We start from the raw sequence: 21,373 nt of genomic DNA on the forward strand, positions 1-21,373 counted from the left end.
TAGCAATGCAGCGTGTAGTCAATCCCTGCCCACTCCCCCATGCCAGACCCAGTGCACATGTAGCCGTGCCTCAAACACATAGCCTCACCACAGTGTTGCACCATGGGAGTTGTAGTCAATACATGAATGAGTGCATGTCTGACCCCAGAGGTGAATGAAATGAATACAGCAGCAAAGGGCCAAATGTCTGTCCAAAAAACAGCTTTATTTAGAGACAACAATGCTATATCCACATACAATACATTTATATTAACTATGCACTGTTTCACACACAGATGCATCCCCCATGGATTCTGACGGCAGTGACCGCCTCGTCATCTCGGAGTCACCAGTGCTGACCGATGCAGTGTGCTCACAGGGACATGAAGCCATGTCCTCCCCTTCACCACCACCGCGGACAACACCTCCACCATCCATGCGGAAAAAGACACCACCACCACCACCGCCATCCTCACGGAAAAAGACACCACCACCACCACCGCCATCCTCGCGGGCAAAGACACCACCACCACCACCACCACCAGTGCGGTCAACTCCGCAGAACCGCAGGGCAGATGTTCCCTCCCTGGTCGAGATGGAGTCGGAACAGAGTTCAGCACCCCAAAATGTCCCACGCCAGGCTGTCGTCACTCCAACCACCCAAACTGCAGCACATCAGCGGGTCACACAGAGGGCTGTGCCCCTGGTCAGGGCAGCAGCAGCAAGACAAGTGGATCCGTCCGAAGGGTACGGAGTTGTGGAGGCCCGGATGCTGCGTGTCCAGCGCCTGCAGGGGAGACACATGGGTGCTATGAAACTCCCCAATGCAAAACTGTGCAACAAAATAGGCAACATGACTGATGCTGTGCGTGAGCACACCACTGCCGTTGCTGCGGGCAACAATGAGATCAAACTTTGCCTGCAGGAAATGACACGTGCCATAGTCACAGGCCAACAAAGTGAGCGCCGGCGTCACAAGCAGGTCATGCTCGCTTTGAATTCCACCAACAAGGCCATCAATAAGCTGTGCAACAGCACAGCTGTGCTGTCCCGCAGGTCCGTGTCCCTGCAAGTGGACCTAGGGCATTATTGTGGGGATGTGGCAAAGGCCCTTGAGAGGGTGACCACTGCAGTGGAGCAACTGCAGCCTAGGTCAGCCAGTGTCAGCAGTGTGGGAGTGGATGAGGGGATGAGGGGAGTGAGGCAGCCTCCAGTGTGAGCAGCGTCTCCCTGCCGGAGACTAGCGGGAGGAGGCGCAGTGTGCGCAGCGCAACTGCCACTGACACCCATCGTGGAGAAGCAGAGGAGTCACAGGACAAGAGACTGGGGGTACGCGGCAAATGCAAGTAGACATGTGGCAAAGTCAGACTATCCATGGTGACATAACCATGGCCCAACTATAGTGCCACATGCATCACCCGTGTTGAGAAGGGACAATTTAAGTTTAACTTCTACTGCAGCTGCATCATGTTTGAGTTACATATTTCTGCACCTGTCAGGTGTTCATTTCCATTAAACCCTTCCAAATCAAATACTGTTGTCAAGGCACTCTCTTACCTGTCTCAGAAATGATGCTGTGTGATGTATGTCCGCCTCCGTTGCCCTTCTGCTGTGTTGGGCACATGCGCCTGTTGGTGTTGGGGGGGGGGGGTTGCTGTGCACGTAGTTCATCCTCTCCGTCCACCTCTATGGGTATCCCCCTGCGGGTGGCGATGTTGTGCAGGATGGCACAGACTGCTATGATCTGGCAGCAGGTCACTGGGTCGTACTGCAAGGCACCTCCAGTCTTGTGCAGTATTTGGAAGCGACTTTTGAGGATGCCGAATGTACGCTCGACCACATTCCCTGTGCTGATGTGTGCTCTGTTGTAGCGCTGCTCTTGCGGTGTAGCTGGGTTGAGGTAGGGAGTCAGTAGATATTCACTCAATGCGTAAGCGCTGTCACCTGCAGGATGGGGAGAGAAAGGTCATCAGCATGAATGCAATGATACATGTGGGGATGGAGTGGACGATGATGCATCAATATGTACCTAGTAGGTGTCCCTCTCCAAATTCACCGTTGATCAGGCGCCTGTGGAGGCCACAGTGACGGAATATGTAAGCGTCGTGTGTGCTCCCGGGGAATTGGGCTACAAGGTCCGTAATTATGTACTTAGCATTGCACACAACCTGCACATTAATAGAATGATATGACTTCTGGTTGCGGTATTTGTATTCGGTGGCTGATGGAGGACAGATGGGGACATGCGTGCAGTCAACACACCCTATCACATTGGGGAATTGTGCCACCTGGTAGAATTCCCGTTTGGTGCGGGTCAGCTGCTGGGGGGTTGTGGGGAAGGTGATGTGGCGATTCATGAATGTCAGCATGGCCTCTAGGAACCGGTGGAAGAAGCGTGATAATGCGCTTTGCGACACGCCTCCAGTCTCAGCTATTACCCCCTGGAAGCTTCCAGACGCCAGCAGATGCAGGCAGCATAGGACCTGGACATGGGCTGGTAAGGCGTTGGTCCTACGGGTCTCATGCTGCAGTAATGGCTCCAGATCTGCTATTAGGCGCATGATCATGGCACGGTTGAGTCTGTACTTATCGTACACCTGTTCCTCGGTTTGCCCCAGCAAAGTGATGCACACCCTGAAGACCCTGTCCTGGATCATCCTCCTGCGCTGAGCCTGGGTGTTGATCCTCCTCCTCCTAGCAAGCACGTAGAGGGCAGCCATTTTGGATGACTTGTGGGGTTTCCCAGGACATATGTGAAGGGTTACTGATTGTCAGCACCTGCTGAGTTTTTTTTTTTTTTCTATCCTTCAAATAATTTTACCTCCTGATTCAGATTCCCCTTATTTTGCTCAGGCTAAATAGCGATTTTGTCGTTTTTCGGTATTAGCGATTGTTCATGCATTCCATTGCGATTCTTTAATAGCGATTCGGTATTACCGAGGTCAGCTTTGGTGTTCGTTATTTCCGATTGTCTGATTAGCGATTCGGTAATTTACCAAGGGGATGTTGTTAGCGATTCTTTATTTTTTTGCGATTTTTGGTTGATGCATGGCATTTTCAGGTTTAGCGTTCGGTAACGGCCTGTTTTACTGATTCGGTATTTTACCGGGAGGTATTTTGCTTGATGCATCTGCCAGTTCGTCATTTACAATGCCAACAGCTCAAAATCTCGCAAATGTGAGTATTCTGCTAAGTCCGTGCCGCCATACATCCCTTCCCCGGACACCCTCGTACACCAGGAGGGTAGCGCTGGCCTCTCTAGCTCATCACCCTGGAGTGTATCCCCCTTATTCCTATTCTACTGCTTTTACTAAGTCTTTCTGTCTCCCTTGGCATTCGAGAAGGTTGTTTCCCAACCTATTCATCTTTTTTCCAGACCTACTCACTCTTTATGCAACTCCCCTTCTTTCTCTATATCCACCTGTGGCTTTTGGCATCCCCCTATTATTTCAAGCCTTCTCATTATGTTCTCTGTAGTTTATTAAGAGGGGTGTTTTTTCCCCTTACTGTGTTTCGTTCTTGGGTCTATGAGACGGAGAAATTTGCATGCAGGATTGGGACGTACGCATGGATGGTATGTAGGAGGGGGGAGGTAGTTGCTGTGAATTTACTGTTTTATGTACTGCAGTATCCATTGTTTTATGCTACACAGACATGCTACAGTGAGAACGAGCACCACCCACGGTTGCTACCCTCTCAGTTAGGCACACATCACGAGTTGTCAACTCTGAATGGCACACCACATGGCCACTCCGCGCGACCCAGTGGGCCTAACTTATAACCTGCTGACATGCAATGCGTGCGGCCTACCTGACTCGCGCATATGCCAGCATATATTGGCCTACCTAGATGTCATACTGTCCACATCGCTATGCTGCAGGAAACTCATCTTGACCCCAGAGCCTCACCACCAGTTGCAGAGAAATGGGCAGCCCACAGAGGCTTCGCTCCCTACTCCACTTACGCCAGGGGGGTTGCCATCCTAATAAGGCCTACTGTTCATTACTAGCCAGCTGGCTCCCTTCGAGAGGGCCACTACTGTATTATGTGGGGGCACATCAATATGCACTCAGTCACCTTGATAAATTGATACAGTCCCAATGTAGATGACCCTGCTTTCTTTGTTAAACTTTGGGGACTGGTGGTGGGCGTGGGTTCCACTCATATTATACTGGGTGGGGATTTCAATGTGGTAATGACTCATAGTATAGACAGATCCCATAGTGCTCTGACCCTCTCCACCAAGGCGGGAAAATTATTGTTGGACATTATGGCTGAACAGCAGTTACATGATGCATGGAGAACTTTACACCCCTCGTGCTGCAAGGGTACATGCAACTCCGTGGCACATTCCAGCTGGTCCCGTATTGATTACTGATTGTTTTCAAAGGTTCACAGCCATCTTGGATTGGGAAGGTATGTAATACAAAACTTAAAAGAAATATCCACAAGCTGAATTGAATTTTACTAGAATGCAAGCATTAGACAGAATTTCCCTAGAATATGAGCCCCATCTACGAATGGCTGTGGAGGTTTAAAAGTAAAGGATAAATGCATTCAGAACCCAACAACCAGCATTTCAAGATGGCTGCCAGCGAGGACCCTATTGGGTCCCCGCTCTTCTGCAGGCTTGTGGCAGGCCAACAGAATAGGCCACTGTGGGGAGCGACTTTTGGCAGGAACCTACTGAAGAGAACTTCCACAGCACTCCTTCGTGCGGCTCAAAAGTAAGAATCTTAATCCTTACACTCTTGTTCGTTTTAGGATTTCCTGGGTTTAGGGGGTTCTTAGTACAGAATTGTTTAATCAAAGGGGGGGGGGCACAAACCTGGTTTGCTGGGTCTCAAGAACGGCCACAGGGATTATATCCCTTTCAATCAATAAGATATTGTAATTTTCCTCTAAAATATGAGGAATAGCATAACTCTTGAGCTTCATACTCGGGCTGGCCAGCAATAAATACAGGTCCTGTGCTTTGCTTTAAAGAACAATCTTTACAAGGGTGATATGGTTTCAAATTAGAAACATATAAGGGAGGATGGACTCTCCTGTAAGTGGGAACTTTCATTCTTAACTGTGATATGATTTATAATACTAGAAATGTTAACAGGTCCATAATATCTTGGAGAAAATGTAGACCAGCAAATTTAACGGGGTAGGTTGAGGGAAGACAACCAAACCCTGACTCCAACCTTATAGGTAGGTGCTGGTCACGTATGTCGATTGGCTTGAATCCTTTGCCTGGATTTAGACTTCGGAAAATTTTGGAGTCGTTTCTTTCGTATATCTTTCAATCTTTCTAATGCTCTAGTACGGCAAGCACAGAATCTGCAGGTTCTGAGGACCAGGAAATGTTTGACAATAGAACCCAGTATGAGCAAAAAAAGATGAATATCTAGTGGAAGTATGGGTAAAATTATTATAAGCAAATTCAGCAGTGGACAAGAGAGTTTTCCAGTTATTTTCAATGGCTGAAACGTAACATCTTAGAAAACGTTATTCATTCAGTTTGGCCATTAGATTGATGGTGGAAACCAGAAGATAATGCTCTTTGGTACCAAGTTTTAGACATAATACTTCCCAAATTTAGAAACATATTGAGAGCCATGATCAGAAATGATTTTTAAGGGACATCCGTCAAGGCCAAATATATCAAAATAAAAAATGTTAGCCATTTCTAATGCAGTTAGTGATTTAGGGACGGCTGATAAATGAGTTATTTTGGAAAAAGAATCTATAGTGACCATTTTTGTGGTTCAGTATACAGGATTCACTGGAATTGTTGTAAGTTATGACATTTTCATGAAAAGACGGGCACCAATGCTTTCTTCTCATGAGATCGTCAGTAACCCGTCGAACTCCATGTCCAGAGGTGAACACGTCATGACAAATTTGTAAAATTTTACTTTGTAATTGGCGTGATGGAATAAATATTTTTTTTAAGTAAATAAGTCTATCTTGTATGCTTCAATAGTGGAGAACTTTGTTTTAATTTACACAACATAGGGGCCTATTAGGATGGCGGACGGAAACGGGTGCCGTCCGCCATGGTCGCGGCAAAATCACTCCCGACCGCACCGCGGAGAATACGCGATTGCGATTAGGATATTTATGTCAAGAAACTCCGACCGCGGCGGACGGATCACATCAAACACCGTCCACGGCGGACGGACCACACCAAAGACCGCCGTAAGCGGACGGTAGCAAAGAAACACCCTCCGCCGCGGACGAACATGACCGCGGGAACAGGCCCAACCGCCGCTATACCTGCGGAGGGTCCGTCCGCGCGATTAGGATAACGTCGCCATTCCAACGGAACTCACCACCGTCCCCGACCGCCGCGGAAGCAATGATCACCAAACGGAAGGACCACACAAACACCATCCCTGCCGTCAAACCGATTACAAAATGGCAGACGGAAGTAAATAGAATATACACTAAACAGGACACCCAACCACCTGAAACACCCACCCCCAGCAACTACACGCCCCAATGACACCCCCCCAAGCACCGAAAAATGCACCAAAATCACCACACCCACAGAACACCTGATTGCCAACAACCATTGGGACACCACCACCACACAGAGTATAAAATGAATCCTTCCCACTACCACAGTCCTTTGCATCACAGCATAGCTCCACAATACCACTAACAGCAGACACACACAAACACACATACAACCTGCACACTAACACACCCACCACACAAACCTCCACAACGCCATCCCTACACACCACCCACCTGCACACCCCACCCCACCCCACCAACACCTTGCACATCACACACCATGGCACCAACGAAAAATCCCAAGTTCACAGACAGTGAGTTGAAGGTCATGGTGGATGAAATCATCCGTGTCGAAACCACATCTTTTCGGCACCCTAGTCCAGCAGACCACCTTGGCAACCAAAAACAACATGTGGGACATGATAGTGACCAGAGTCAATGCGTCAGGGACTGTGCTACGCACCAAACACAAGATCCAGAGGCGGTGGCACGACCTCAAGGCAAGGGTGAAAGGCATCAGGGCAAAGAACCACCTGCGGGCACACCACACTGGCGGCGGCACTCCCCCGGAGCCCATACCATTTGGAGAATGGGAGGAGAAGGTGCTGGGCATACTGCACCCTGAGTGCCTGGAAGGAATCGAGGAGGGACTAGAGGCTGGAAAGTACAAACCAATGACCACTATCACACTGCCATGGTCTGCCTTGCACAACTGCCAACACACATCTCCCTGGCTCCAATCCATGCATGTGTGCCACATAGTCACCCAAATGTGAAGTCCTGGGCTCAAATGCACCCACCATGACCAAACACAAATGTTGCCTCCTACGTTCCCAGCCTTGCATGTTGTCAAAACAGCCAGCACCACAACTCCCAAGAGTCCCCATGTCTACAGGGAGGGTGGTGGTGGGTGGGGGGTGTTAGAGACCAGCACTACAACTCCCAACAGGCCCCCATGTCTACAGGGAGGATGGCGGTGGGTGGGGGGTGTTAGAGACCAGCACTACAACTTCCAACAGGCCCCCATGTCTACAGGGAGGGTGGTGGGGTGGGGGGTGTGAGAGACCAGCACTACAACAGGCCCCCATGTCAAAAGGGAGGGTGGTGGGGAGTGTGGCGTGTGAGAGAGGTGGGTGGGGTGTGTGAGAGAGGTGGGTGGGGGCTGTGAGAGACCAGCACTACAACTCCCAACAGGCCCCTATGTCTACAGGGAGGGTGGGGGGGTGAGAGAGGTGGGTGGGGTGTGTGAGAGAGGTGGGTGGGGGCTGTGAGAGACCAGCACTATAACTCTCAACATGCCCCCATGTCACAAGGGAGGGTGGTGGGGGGTGTGGGGTGTGAGAGAGGTGGGTGGGATGTGTGAGAGAGGTGGGTGGGGGCTGTGAGAGACCAGCACTACAACTCCCAACAGGCCCCCATGTCAAAAGGGAGGGTGGTGGGGGTGTGGGGGGTGAGAGAGGTGGGTGGGGGCTGTGAGAGACCAGCACTACAACTCCAAACAGGCCCCCATGTCACAAGGGAGGGTGGTGGGGGTGTGGGGTGTGAGAGAGGTGGGTGGGGTGTGTGAGAGAGGTGAGTGTGGGCTGTGAGAGACCAGCACTACAACTCCCAACAGGCCCCCATGTCTACAGGGAGGGTGGTGGGGGTGGGGGGTGTGAGAGAGGTGGGTGGGGTGTGTGAGAGAGGTGGGTGGGGCTGTGAGAGACCAGCACTACAACTCCCAACAGGCCCCCATGTCAAAAGGGAGGGTGGTGGGGGGTGGGGTGTGGGAGAGGTGGGTGGGGTGTGCGAGAGGTGGGTGGGGGATGTGAGAGACCTGCATTACAACTCCCAACAGGACCTCATGTCAAAAGGGAGGCTGGTGGTGGGTGGGGGGTGTGAGAGACCAGCACCCATGTCTCATCCCAGAGCAAGATTGAGTCTGCCCACCATTTGGTGACCAGTGCATCTCCTCCTGCAAACTGACAGGTAGATAGACATCGTCTCAGGGGGAACATCCAATAGCAGGACAGGACCACACATATCCAAGTATTGCCTTCCAAACTCCACGCCACCATATTGCCCTGTACTGTCAACCACAACAACATGACAACAACAACCATGTCCTGATTCCATGTGATCTGTAATGTTGCTACCAAAAACATGTCATGTCCACATTAATTGTGAAAATCTTGTCCTTCAGGTGATCGCAACTTGACCGGCGAAAGCAGCAACCGCCAGCACCAGTCGCCACCCTCACAGCCAGGACTCTCTCGGGGCGATCCCATTGACAGCTCGGGGGCAGAGGACGATGCTGGCCCAAGCAGACTCCCAGGGCCATTAGGCTCCCAGGACATCCCGGCATCCACCACCTTGGCCTGTGTCACTACACCAACACCTGCCATTGTGAGCTGTGCAGCCACCACCACCACCACCACTCCTGCCTGTGCCACCCTGCCTGACCCATCGCCCGATGATGGGCCATCGACATGCCAGGCTAGCAGGGAGTGGGCGGGAGAGGACACAGGTGAGGCCACAGCTCACTACCCGGAGTGTAGTAGCTAGGCGAGGTCGGGAAGGAGACCCACCCCATCCTGGGGCCGAGACCCTGGAGGCCATCGCCAGAGTCAACGCCTCCTATGAGCGGTCGCAGGCACAGTCCGATCGGGCCCACCAAGACTCACAAGAGAGCACTCATCTGTTGCGGTCCATTGATACCCGCATAAGCCAAATTGTGGACCTCATGGGCCAACAAACTGCTCTGTGGAGGGACTGGCTATTCCACGCCACACCACCACCCCCTCTACCAAGTGCCCAGCGGGACCGGTCACCAACACCACCGCCACCCACACCTGAGCCCACGGACAGGGAGGTGGCCCCTGACCAACCTGCCCCCACAGCTGTCTCCGCTCCGCCTCCAAGACGGAGGGGCTGTCCGAGGCTGGATCCCGGTGAGAGCAGTGGTAATGCTCCATCTACCCACTCTAAGAGGGGCCACCAATGACTTCACCTCTGTCTGAGCCTGCCATTCACCCTGCAAACTATCCTGTCCCACAATGCCAAGCATTGCCACACGTCTGTTGGACTAGCTGGACATCACACATTGTGATGTCCCCACGGTGTTTTCATCTGCCATGACCTTCAACTCTCACTCCCCCCAACACTTCTTTGTAAATATGCACCAACATCAATCCTCAACCTGTAAATAAACAGCACGTAAACACTCTATGCTGTGTGACCTCCATGTTTTAATCACATGTTTGTCTAATAAATTGCCATTACCAGGTGCAGGGATCAATGTTCTGGAGAATCATGCCTCTGTGGGAGTGACCTAGGGATAATGAGAGAACAACAAGCACAGGTCAGGAAAGTGATTCTCAACCATCACAACACACTGTACTACAACATCCCACAAACCACACTCATCACCAAGTAAGTGGATCACAGGACACACATCAGGGAGCATTGCATGTACAACATCTCACACACACATCTGCAAACAGAACATACCAGAACAGGCAGCATAGACACACCATACCCACACATCACCAGCAAACATCCATCACGCATTGTCTATCTGCACAAGAGGTAGCTACTCATATTCAAGGAAAATAGCAATCAATGAGCTGACGCCTCTGGTCCACACCTTCTTCCTCCCCACTATCCTCATCAGTGGACATGGGTGGGATGGGAGGCGGAGCAACCTGTTGGTCTTCAGGGTCCATGATCAGTTCAATATTATTGCGCAAGGCCAGGTTGTGGAGCATGCAGCAGGCAATCACGATTTGGCATACTTTGCCTGGTGAGTATGGCAGGGCCCCTCCGGTTTTATCCCGGCAGCGAAACCTAGACTTCAGCAGTCCAAAAGTACGTTCAATGACCCGACGTGTCCTCCCATGGGTCTCATTATAACGAAATTCACCAGGGGTTGTCGGATTCCTTATGGGGCTCAGCAGCCAGGGGCGGTTTGGGTACGCAGAGTCGCCTAGGTGGGGGGATGACGGACACAAATATCATTACCAGGATTGGTGGGAACACCATGCCACACATACAACACAATTGTCCTCACAGCACACTCACCTACAAGCCACGCACGTTCTGGATGCAGATTAGCCATCAGTTGGGGGACAATGCTGCTCCGCAGGATGTGGGAGTCATGGGCAGACCCAGGAAATCTGGCACACACATGGGAGATGATGTTGTCAGCCAGGCACACCACTTGCACATTGATCGAATGGTAGTGCTTCTTATTCCTATATACAGGTTCACATGCCTGGGGTGGTATGAGACCAATATGTGTTCCATCAATGGAACCCACTACGTGTGGTATCTGGGCCCCAGTGCATAGAAGTCCCCTTTGACTGCTGCCAACTCTGCCGGATGTTAAAATGGATGTAATCATCCTTGTAAAGCATCATGGCATTCAGAACATCCCGCAGTACCATGCTGAACATGGATTGTGAGATCCCCCCGGCATGACCAACTGTGTACTGGAAAGTGCCAGTTGCAAAGAAGTGAAGTGCCGCCATCACCTTTGCTGTGGGTGTTATAGCTCCTGGATATGTCCTGCGTGGCTGCAGATGAGGTAACAATTGTGTTATAAGCTCCTGCAATCTACGTCGATCAAGCCGGAATTTTCGGATCACCTCCTTGTTAACCATGTCCTCCAGCACAGTGTATGGTCGATGCACAACATTTGGAGCCCTCCTGTGTGGGAGTAGATGGAAGCAGATGTCAATTGACCAACAACGCATAGCTGTGCCACACTATCACATCTTGACCAACACAATGCAAATAATACATGTTGCAGACAGTGATTATATGTGTGAAGTGACCAATATATAAGGCAATACAGCTAACTACATACACAATGTTCAACCACAAACAACATCCTGTGTGCAAACATGTCCAATGTAACGTGCACACATGTTGAAATATCTGGCAACAACACATGACTGACGGCCCATATGTGGACAAGCGTCCCCCCAGACACACATGTACGTGCACACACAACATGAACATGGAACACACCCTCCTTGTCTTCATACACCCATGACCACACCTAAAATGTTGGGCCTCCTCACATGACATGCATGGGCACACAACAACAGACACGCATACACAGAATGCATGTACACCCACATCATTGTTACTTGCACACACAAACCACACACTTACAACAGCTTATGAATGTGGGTACACACCCTTGATGTACTGTGTAGATGTGTACAAATGGAAACGTGTGTCCGCAAAACCAAGACGTCAACACGTCGCCATGCACATCTGACCCAACTTGGGTGCACATCACTAGCCTTAGTTAATCACTGGCAAGGTCAACAGTATGAGCACACATGCAACAAATGGACATGAATGTCACACGTGGACACGGTCCATTGACTTGACATCATTATTCTTGCAGCATTCCGGACATGTCCTGACACACATGTACAACTATGAACATTACATGTGTGCGGAGACATGCAGTGTGTGTACATACGCCATCTGGGGACGCCTTCCACCAACACAGAAGATGATCGTTGACACAGCAATTAAGCATGACATATGCTGTATGGTCAAGGACCATCTCGGTCACACCCCGCAAAACGCATGTGCGCACTACCCCGACGGTGCATCATTTGAAACCAATCACTCACTGGCGTCGCTATGGCGGTGCATGCATTCCGCGGGGGCGCTGCAGGTTAACACATACATTTGAAATGCAATTCGAAATGACAGTTGATACGCCCCTTACAGTCACATTGCTGCACCCACCGCTGCCCGCCGGTCCTGGCCGGTCACCCACCGCCGGGTGCAGGCCGGTCACCCACTGCCAGTCCAGGCCGGTCACCCACTGCCAGTCCTGGCCGGTCACCCACTGCCAGTCCTGGCCGGTCACCCACCACCGGGGGCTGGCCGGTCACCCACCCACCCACCGCCGGGTGCAGGCCGGTCACCCACCGCCAGTCCAGGCCGGTCACCCACCGCCAGTCCTGGCCGGTCACCCACCACCAGTCCTGGCCGGTCACCCACTGCCAGTCCTGGCCAGTCACCCACCGCCGGGAGCTGGCGGTGGGTGACCGGCCAGGTCTGGCGATGGGTGACCGGCCAGGACTGGCGGTGGGTGACCGGCCTGTACCCGGCGGTGGGTGACTGGCCAGGACTGGCGGTGGGTGACCGGCCAGGACTGGCGGTGGGTGACCCGCCAGGACTGGCGGTGGGTGACCAGCCAGGACTGGCAGTGGGTGACCGGCCTGCACCCGGCGGTTGGTGACCGGCCAGGACTGGCGGTGGGTGATCGGCCATGACTGGTGGTGGGTGACCCGCCAGGACTGGCGGTGGGTGACCAGCCAGGACTGGCGGTGGGTGACCCGCCTGCACCCAGCGGTGGGTGACCGGCCAGGACTGGTGGTGGGTGACCATCCAGGACTGGCGGTGGGTGACTGGCCAGGACTGGCTGTGGGTGACCGGCCTGCACCCGGCGGAGGGTGACCGGCCAGGACTGACGGTGGGTGACCCGCCAGGACTGGCGGTGGGTGACCAGCCTGCACCCGGCGGTGGGTGACCGGCCAGGACTGGCAGTGGGTGACCGGCCAGGACTGGCGGTGGGTGACCGTCCAGGACTGGCGGTGGGTGTCCGGCCAGGACCGGCGGTGGGTGACGCAATGTGACTGTAAGGGGGGTTATCAACTGCCATTTCAAATTGCATAATCAAATGTATGTGTTAGATTGCACCGCCCCCTGGAATGCGTGCACCGCCATAGCAGCGCCAGTGAGTGATTATTTTCAAATGATGCACCGTCGTGGTAGTGCGCACATGCGGTTGCCGGTGTGTGAACGTGACGGTCCGTGCACATGTAGCCAATGGGAACAGGTTACGCGGGACACGTAAGCGCATTCAAAAATAGCGGAAGCCGTGCACCGCCACACCAGGGTGAGTCATTGGCTCTTTTTGAATGATGCATCCAGGGAAAACCAATTGCTGCAGACGTGTGCCACTGATATGAGCTCAGGGCCCTATATATGTGTGAAGATCTTCTGTACACATTCACTGCTTCCAGCCACTGCTGCCTGCGACCGTCACCTCGACCTGCTGCTCCTGAGCTATCCAACAACTGCTGCCTGCGACCGTCACCTCGACCTGCTGCTCCTGAGCTATCCAACAACTGCTGCCTGCGACTGTCACCTCAACCTGCTGCTCCACAGCTATCCAACAACTGCTGCTGTTGTGCCACAGTCCTGGACCTTGCCATGCAGAGAGTGCGAGAGATCCGGTCTCGTCCCTTCACCGCAGCGGAGCTGGATGTTCTTGTGGACGGTATGCTCAGCCACTCTGAATGGCTCTACGGTGCACCCGGACAGGTGGTAAGTGCAGTGGGTAACATGTTGGTGGGCATGAGGTGGTCACTTACTCCTGGCTTCTGCAAGCTTGGCGGTGCGCTGTGGGACCTTCACATGTGTTGTACTGAGCATGGCTGCATGAAGATACGTGTTTCTACGATGTTTATGAATGTCAAACTGTCCACTGACGTTCCCCTCTTGTCTCACATCCTGGTAGGTCAAGCTGCACCTTCACAAGGCCGTGTGGAGGACCATAGCACGTGATGTACGGGCAGTGGGGGTGTGCAATAGACGACACACACACTGCCACAAGCGCTGGGCCGACATATCCAGGCTCAGCAAGAATGTTGCGGAGATGACACTGGGGATTATTCCAAGATCAAGCCGCCTTGCCCGACGCACCATGACCCCTCTAATGCACCGTATAATTGCTGTGATGCATCCTGACCTGTCCGCCCGGCTGAGAGGGGATCAACAGCAAACTAGCGGTAAGCAGACTGTATGTGTCTGTAACTTGTGAGTGCATGCATGTATTCGTGCTCAGACACAGTAGTGACATCCGTGGTGCTTATGTTTTGCATTAATTGCATGTTGGTGCCATTAGCAGAGTGAGCGTTAGCACCCATGTCCGCCAGGTGGACATATATCACAAAAAGAGTGGACATACCAGTTGATTTGTAGTTGAGGGTTCCAGGACATGCCGTTGAGGTCTGTGGTCCCATGGCATGACATGTGTGGTGGTCTGTATGCACTTGCCCTGTTTGTATGATGTACATGTTTCACAGACACCCACGGTTCTATGATGTGAGGATGTCTGGTAGGGGTGGTTCGTGTGCAGGATGGGTGCTACATGTCAATCGACTGTAAGGAAAGGTGTGACTTTGTAACCTTCAGTACATGAGTGTGGCACTTAGGTTAACATCTCTTCCCTCTCTTCCAGCTTTGGCCGAGGGCACTGACACACAGACGACGGAGATGAGTGGTGGCAATGCATCCGCATCCAAGATGACACACACGCAGACTGACACTAAAGAGGGCAGCCCCAGAGAGGGGGACAGAACCGTCCCTGAGGACTCACATGTGGAGACACCATCGTCCTCATCCTCAGACAGTGGTGGTGAGTCAGCACTGTTGTCACAGACAGGGAGTGGGCAATCAACACCTTCAGTCGGTACACAGCACACAGCGCCCACACTACCACCAACTGCAACAAGTACAGCTCGTGCTCGCCAGAGTAGGGGGAGCAGATGTGGTGTTGGGTTCAAATCAGGCCTACATACTCGGCTAAACTCTCGAACACCTTAGTATAGAAGCTGGCACGGACACTGGAAAAGGTAAAAGACAATTTTATTAAGACCCCATGGGGTGGTGATACATTCCTACAGCACCCTTCGGCAATGTAAGAAGTAGCACACCGAACATCGGTGCGCGACCTCTTTTATATGGTTTAATAGCAATAAAAAGATAGGCGGTTACAAGTTACACATTTTAGGTACATATAAGGTCATTTTTGGAACACAGCCAACACGTGGGAGGAGTTACAACAGCACTGGTCAGTTAGCGTGAACATTCCTGAAGAGTGACCAAGTAGTGCGTAATGCGCATGTGCGCTTGACCAGTACTAAAAATAGCCTGTTGCCGAGCAAACTAGTGACCATGGGTATCGAGAAAGGACGAAAGGGCACACTGACCACGAGGCAGCGTGTTCATTGAAACGGAAGTCAAAAGGGATTAAAAATGGCCCCCGTTCGTTTTGGTCAAGTTAACAGAAAAGACCGTGTAGCTGTGCTAAACGCTAACTCAGGAGCTGCCAAAACACGACAGACGGCCCTTTTAGCGTTTAGCAAAAGCTACCTCATAGTGGACATAATCAGAACGTTCATCCTCAATGTTAATAGCCATAATTGTTAATACTTCATCATTGCTCAGTTTCTCTTGCTTGACAATAGTTCGTTTGGACGGAATGCAGGCTGTGATACATATAGAACATAATGTAGGGCCACATTGAATACATAGACAAAGGAAAAATAGTACTCCAATAAAAACACAGAGAATTGTTAGCAATTTCCAGCCCCAAGTACTAAGCAGGGTCCAGAACCAACCAGAAAAAGTCCATGTTCCATTCTCTGGGTGGATCTCAGCAGCTATCTTGTGTAATTTTGTAATCGATTCATATACAGAAGGTGAGTTATCTGGCACGTACACGCAACAACTACTTCCGATGACGCGGCATGCTCCACCTCTATCAGCTAGTATCACATCTAGAACCATTCTATTCTGGAGCGCTACAATTCTGGTAATTTGCAATTCCTCAGTAATGTTCCCTAAAGCAGAAGCAGTTTCGTTGGCAACGGCTTCCACCACACGTGTAAGCCGCCTTATCTTTCTACTATTTAATGCAGCTCCTACAAATGAAAATAACCCCAAATTGAAATCTACATATTGTTGCAAAGTGGTATCAGTCTGGTCTATTTCCTCAAGGTCTATTGATCGTTTCGCTCTATTCAATATGAAATCATGGTACAAAACATAATCATTGTGATACATAGGAGGAGCAATAAACACAGGTGGTAATACAAATGCTATATAACACGTTCCCAACCATCCCAATGGTAGACGATGGTATCCCTTATTTCCACAAACGAAATATGTGTTATGCGAAGCTACAAATGCAATTCCAGTTGGTGTATCAAAGGTAAGTGTAATATTACATTCACTGCGACCTACGGGAATTGTACCTTTATTTCTAATACACAAATCTGCTTTTGTATCAATCACGGTTATTATATGCATGTTCGTAACATTTATAAGTCTTTGATTCGTATATACACGAGGCGTAGAAATATTGTCCGGACGATATTCTTCCCATTCAAATTTAGTTCCTTCAGCGTGTGGATAGCCATCTTTATCGTTATAGCATATTTTATTCAACCGAAAAAGTAATCCACCTTTCGTTGGCCATCGCAGAGTAAAAAGAAGAGTGTACCAAGCATGACAAGAACCATTATGAGAAAACGGGAGAGGAATGAGTGGTGTTCCTCCCTTCTTCTGATGTCCGGGCAACATTCCACATACCCAACAATTGGACGTATTGGTCATGTTATGAGTATGATGCAAAATCTTAATAAAACTGTTGTTCAAATAAGTCTGCCTATGTCTTTCTTCATGGAAAGGCAGAGTGAAATGAAAATGTTCAGACGGACTTGGAGTGGTGGGCAGTAAATGTTCTCGTGCAGGAAACAACAGTTCTATAGTCCAAGCTAATACTGCGATCACCACTACAGTCAAGACAAACAAAACAGCACCAAGAATTCTCCCTTTTCGTGTCGAAGGAGATGCCATGGTTCATAAAACAATACTCTTCAAAAAAAAAAAAACACTAAGCGAGAAAAAGGAAAACCGATGGTTCTGAACCGAGGCTGCCGTTGATTTGTTCTCCGGGATTCAAGACGGGTGTCACTACACTGGGCAGAACTGATCCCCCCCCCTTGATATTCCCGGCTTCCGTTTCACAAACCTCAGAGCGGTTACCAACCAGTTTCAAAAAGAACACAAAAGGAAGCTTATTTCCTGGGGCGTAGATTATATTTCACTTTATCAGAAACAACATGGTCCGGGAAGGCTCCCTCCAATTCATCAGGCGTGACAGCTGGGCTCTTTTCTGTATCCAAAATCTTTCTGTAGTCGGATAGTACCACAGGGCTCACCAGATCCGGAGAGACACGTCGGCAGTGCGTTGAATGAATCCACCGCTTCTTGTTGGTGACTCTCACAGCAGTCCGCGTAGCCAGCAGCACTTGCTCAGGGCCATGCCATCTCGGTTCCAAACTGCTGGATCGCTCAAAGATTTTGACCATCACGTGGTCCCCAGGGCGGAGATCGTGAGCCTCACCAATGGAGTTATCAGGGAGCGCCTCTCGAACCTGTTGATGAATAGAAAGCAAATCATTTGTCAATCGTGCCAGATAATCGTTCATCATTATACAAGGCATATCATGTATCAAACGAGGTTTTGGAACTCCCCAGATATTCATAGGCCTTCCAAACACTACTTCATAGGGTGTGAGGCCAGATCGAGAATGTGGCACTGATCGAATGGACAGCAATGCCAGAGGCAAAGCGTCCGGCCATTTCAGAGACGTCGATGCCACTATCTTTGCTAGCTTCAGCTTCAGAGTTGCATTGTATCGTTCTACTAAACCTGCTGATTGCGGATGAAAGACAGCATGGAATCGTTGTTTGATTCCCAATCCTTTCAGGACATATTCCACTACTTTTCCAATGAAATGAGGGCCATTATCACTCCACATAAGTTTACAAACACCATAGCGCGGGAAGTACTCCTTCAGTAACACCTTAGCCGTTGTCAACGCTGTATTGTCTTTCGTAGGGTAAGCCTCAATCCATTTGCTGAAGGCACACACCACTACTAGGACATACTTGAGATTATTACATCGCTCCAGCTGGATGTAATCCATTTGTAGTACTTCGAATGGTGCAGTAGGTGGAACAAACCCACCTTTAGGAGTATGAGTCCCTTGTCCAGGATTGTGCTGCAAACATATCAGACAGGTCTGCACTACTCTCTTAGCCGTGCTAGCAATGTCAGCATTTTCCCAAACTCGTGTAAGCAATTTAGTAATTGCGAGAGCTCCAATGTGTGCCAGTCCATGTGTCATTTGCACCATTGTTTGTAAATAGGCCATGGGTAGTTTCCATCTCTCCATATCTTTACTACGCCAGCAACCCTCATCATCCAATACTCCTTCAGTGGCCCATTTCGTAAGTTCTGCCTCAGATGCTGACTTCTGTATATCTAGTATTTCTTCTCTAGCATCATGCCACCGCTCAGCCTGTGACTTCACCACATACATGGGGAAATTATTTTGTAGCATAGCGGTCTCTCTTGCAATGCGATCTGCAAAAGCATTGCCCTGTCCTATTTTGTCCGTCACCTTTTTGTGTGCACTGCACTTGACTATTGCAACTTTCTTTGGGCACAACAGTGCATTCAGGAGATCGCGCACCAACTCTCCATGCATGATGTGTACTCCGTGTGAAGTCAGGAATCCTCGTTCCTTCCAAAGTAGGCCAAAATCATGCACTACTCCAAAAGCGTAACGACTATCCGTGTAAATGTTCACACATAGTCCAGCACTTAACTCACATGCCTTCGTTAAGGCTATCAACTCAGCCGCTTGAGCTGATTTTTGAGGTATCCGTGCTGCTTCTACCACAGTCTTAAGTGTCGTGATCGCATAAGCTGCGGAAGTCGTACCATCTGGTAGCCTCACACATGACCCATCAACCCACAGTTCCCCATCCACATCTGGAAATGGCGTATCCTGTAAATCAATACGACCCTTTGTCTGTTCCTCAGTCAGAAAAACACAATCATGTTGTTCTTCCTTCTGGGTTTCAGCAACAGGATCCGGCAATAAAGTAGCAGGATTTAGTGCTGCACATCGTTTTAGTGTGATGTGTGGTGCCAACAACGTTAGCTCATATCCTGTCAGACGGGCACTGGTTAGATGCTGTGTTTTCGTTTGGTTCAGTAACGCATCTACTGCATGGGGAACTAGCACCAACAATTTGTGTGACAAAACTATTCCCTCACTTTGTCGTATCGCTACTGCTGTTGCTGCAACTGCTCGAAAACATCCAGGCAATCCTCGAGCCACAGGGTCGAGTACCGCCGAGAAGTATGCACAAGGCCTCTGTTTGTCTCCGTGTGTCTGCACTAACATTGACAATGCACACCCATCCTTCTCGTGCACATATAATGTAAAGATCTTCGTGTAATCAGGTGTACCCAACACTGGTGCAGAACAAAGAGCCTGTCTCAATTGCTCAAAAGCATTCTGACATTCATCCGTCCATTCAATGGGAATCGGTGTATCTTTAGACAACAATGCCAACAATGGTTTAACGATATGTGAAAAACCCAATATCCATTGCCTACAAAAAGACGTCAAACCTATAAAGGCGCGAACATCCTTCTGGGTGCGAGGGACTGGAGTATCTAGGATTGCTTGAATCCGATCTGGTGTCAATGCACGGCCCTCCTTAGACAAAAGATGACCGAGGTAGGTCACCTTTGGTCTACAATATTGCAGCTTTTTCTTCGAAACTTTATGATTATGTTTGGCTAGGAAGGAAAGCAAAGAAAAGGTACTCTTCTCACATTGTTCTGGCGTGTCTGCAGCTAGTAAAATATCGTCTACATATTGAATGAGAACCACTCCCTCCTGTAAGTCAAAAGAATCAAGCTGTCTTTTTAATGCCTGACTATAAATGCTAGGACTTTCAGTATAGCCTTGAGGAATTCGACAGAATCTGTACGATTTATTATTTAATGTAAAGCCGAATAGATATCGACTGTCAGGATGTACAGGGATCGAAAAGAAGGCATTCTTCAAATCGATAACTGTAAAAGTAGTTGCCGTCGATGGAACCAACGTAAGCAACGTGGTGATGTCAGACACCACTGGGTACTGAGGCACTACTATCTTGTTTATTTCCCTCAAATCAATAATGAAACGATAAACCTTAGTATCTGTGTCTCTCTTAAGGATTGGTAAAATTGGGCTATTGCAAACATTATAAGAAACTTCCTCAACTACTCCTGCAGAAATCAAATCATTGACAATGTGTATTAATGCAAGTTCCCCTTCTCTAGAAATCTTATATTGTGGGACACGTGGTAAAGATACTCCCTCCTTTACAGTAATTCGTACTGGAGGGATTAACATCTGCCCCACATCCGTGTCAGAAGTGGCCCATAACGTATTTGGTAAGGAGGCCAATACTTCAGATTCATGGAGAAAACACACTCGCTCAAAGTCTGGGTAATTCTCATTCAGCACAACTCGCACTCCTTCTGGGGCACAGCGAATAGTAGCTCGAAAGTATTTTAACATATCGAGTCCAATAATATTATCGGGTGTATTTGGGGACAACAAAAAGGGACAAGGGGCAGCAAATTTATCAACATGAAATGCAACTGGTTGAGACAGTGGGCTAGAAGTAGGTGTTCCATCGAACCCTATTGCTGTAATTACCTCGCCAGACAGGGGAGCCCTTGGAACCAAGTATTTGGACAAAGCGCTACGAGTAGCTCCTGTATCGACCAGAAATTGGTCAGTAGAACCCAAAACATGTGCTTCTATGTATGGACCCCTCTGATCAACTGGTACCTCAACCGATTCCACACCCCATCCTACGCAATCCTATGCGTAATGCTCATCCTGTAGTTCAGCAGGACCACCCTCATTTATCTGATATTGATTGCGATTATCAAACGTATTATAATCTGACTGACCACGACCCCTTGCTCCATATCCTCCACGATCATTCGTGCCATAACCTCCTCTCGACCCTCCATAATAATTCCTAGATCTCCCACTTCCTCGTCCCCTCAAATTACGCTGCTCTCGAAACACCGGACAGTCTGTAATCCAATGCCCAAACTGTTTGCAGTATGCACATTGATTCACAGAAATGTCAGAACGAGGGGGAGGAGCATTACTGTATGATCCTCGCCCTCCTCTATTGTTCCCTCTCGTAG

The 21,373-nt window shown here is 49.9% G+C and overlaps 1 long non-coding RNA gene across 1 annotated transcript in view; it reads right to left on the reverse strand.

The window, feature by feature from the left end:
- Nucleotides 1-15,137: 15,137 nt before the first annotated feature.
- LOC144828599 (uncharacterized) overlaps nt 15,138-21,373 on the reverse strand; it is a 108,367-nt gene continuing 102,131 nt past the window's right edge. Inside the window, exon 2 of the long non-coding RNA XR_013610493.1 lies at nt 15,138-17,729. This is a non-coding gene — a long non-coding RNA (uncharacterized LOC144828599). The remainder of the gene's footprint in view (nt 17,730-21,373) is intronic.

Source organism: Lissotriton helveticus, chromosome 4_1 (assembly GCF_964261635.1).
Source record: "Lissotriton helveticus chromosome 4_1, aLisHel1.1, whole genome shotgun sequence".
NCBI classification, from domain to species: domain Eukaryota; kingdom Metazoa; phylum Chordata; class Amphibia; order Caudata; family Salamandridae; genus Lissotriton; species Lissotriton helveticus.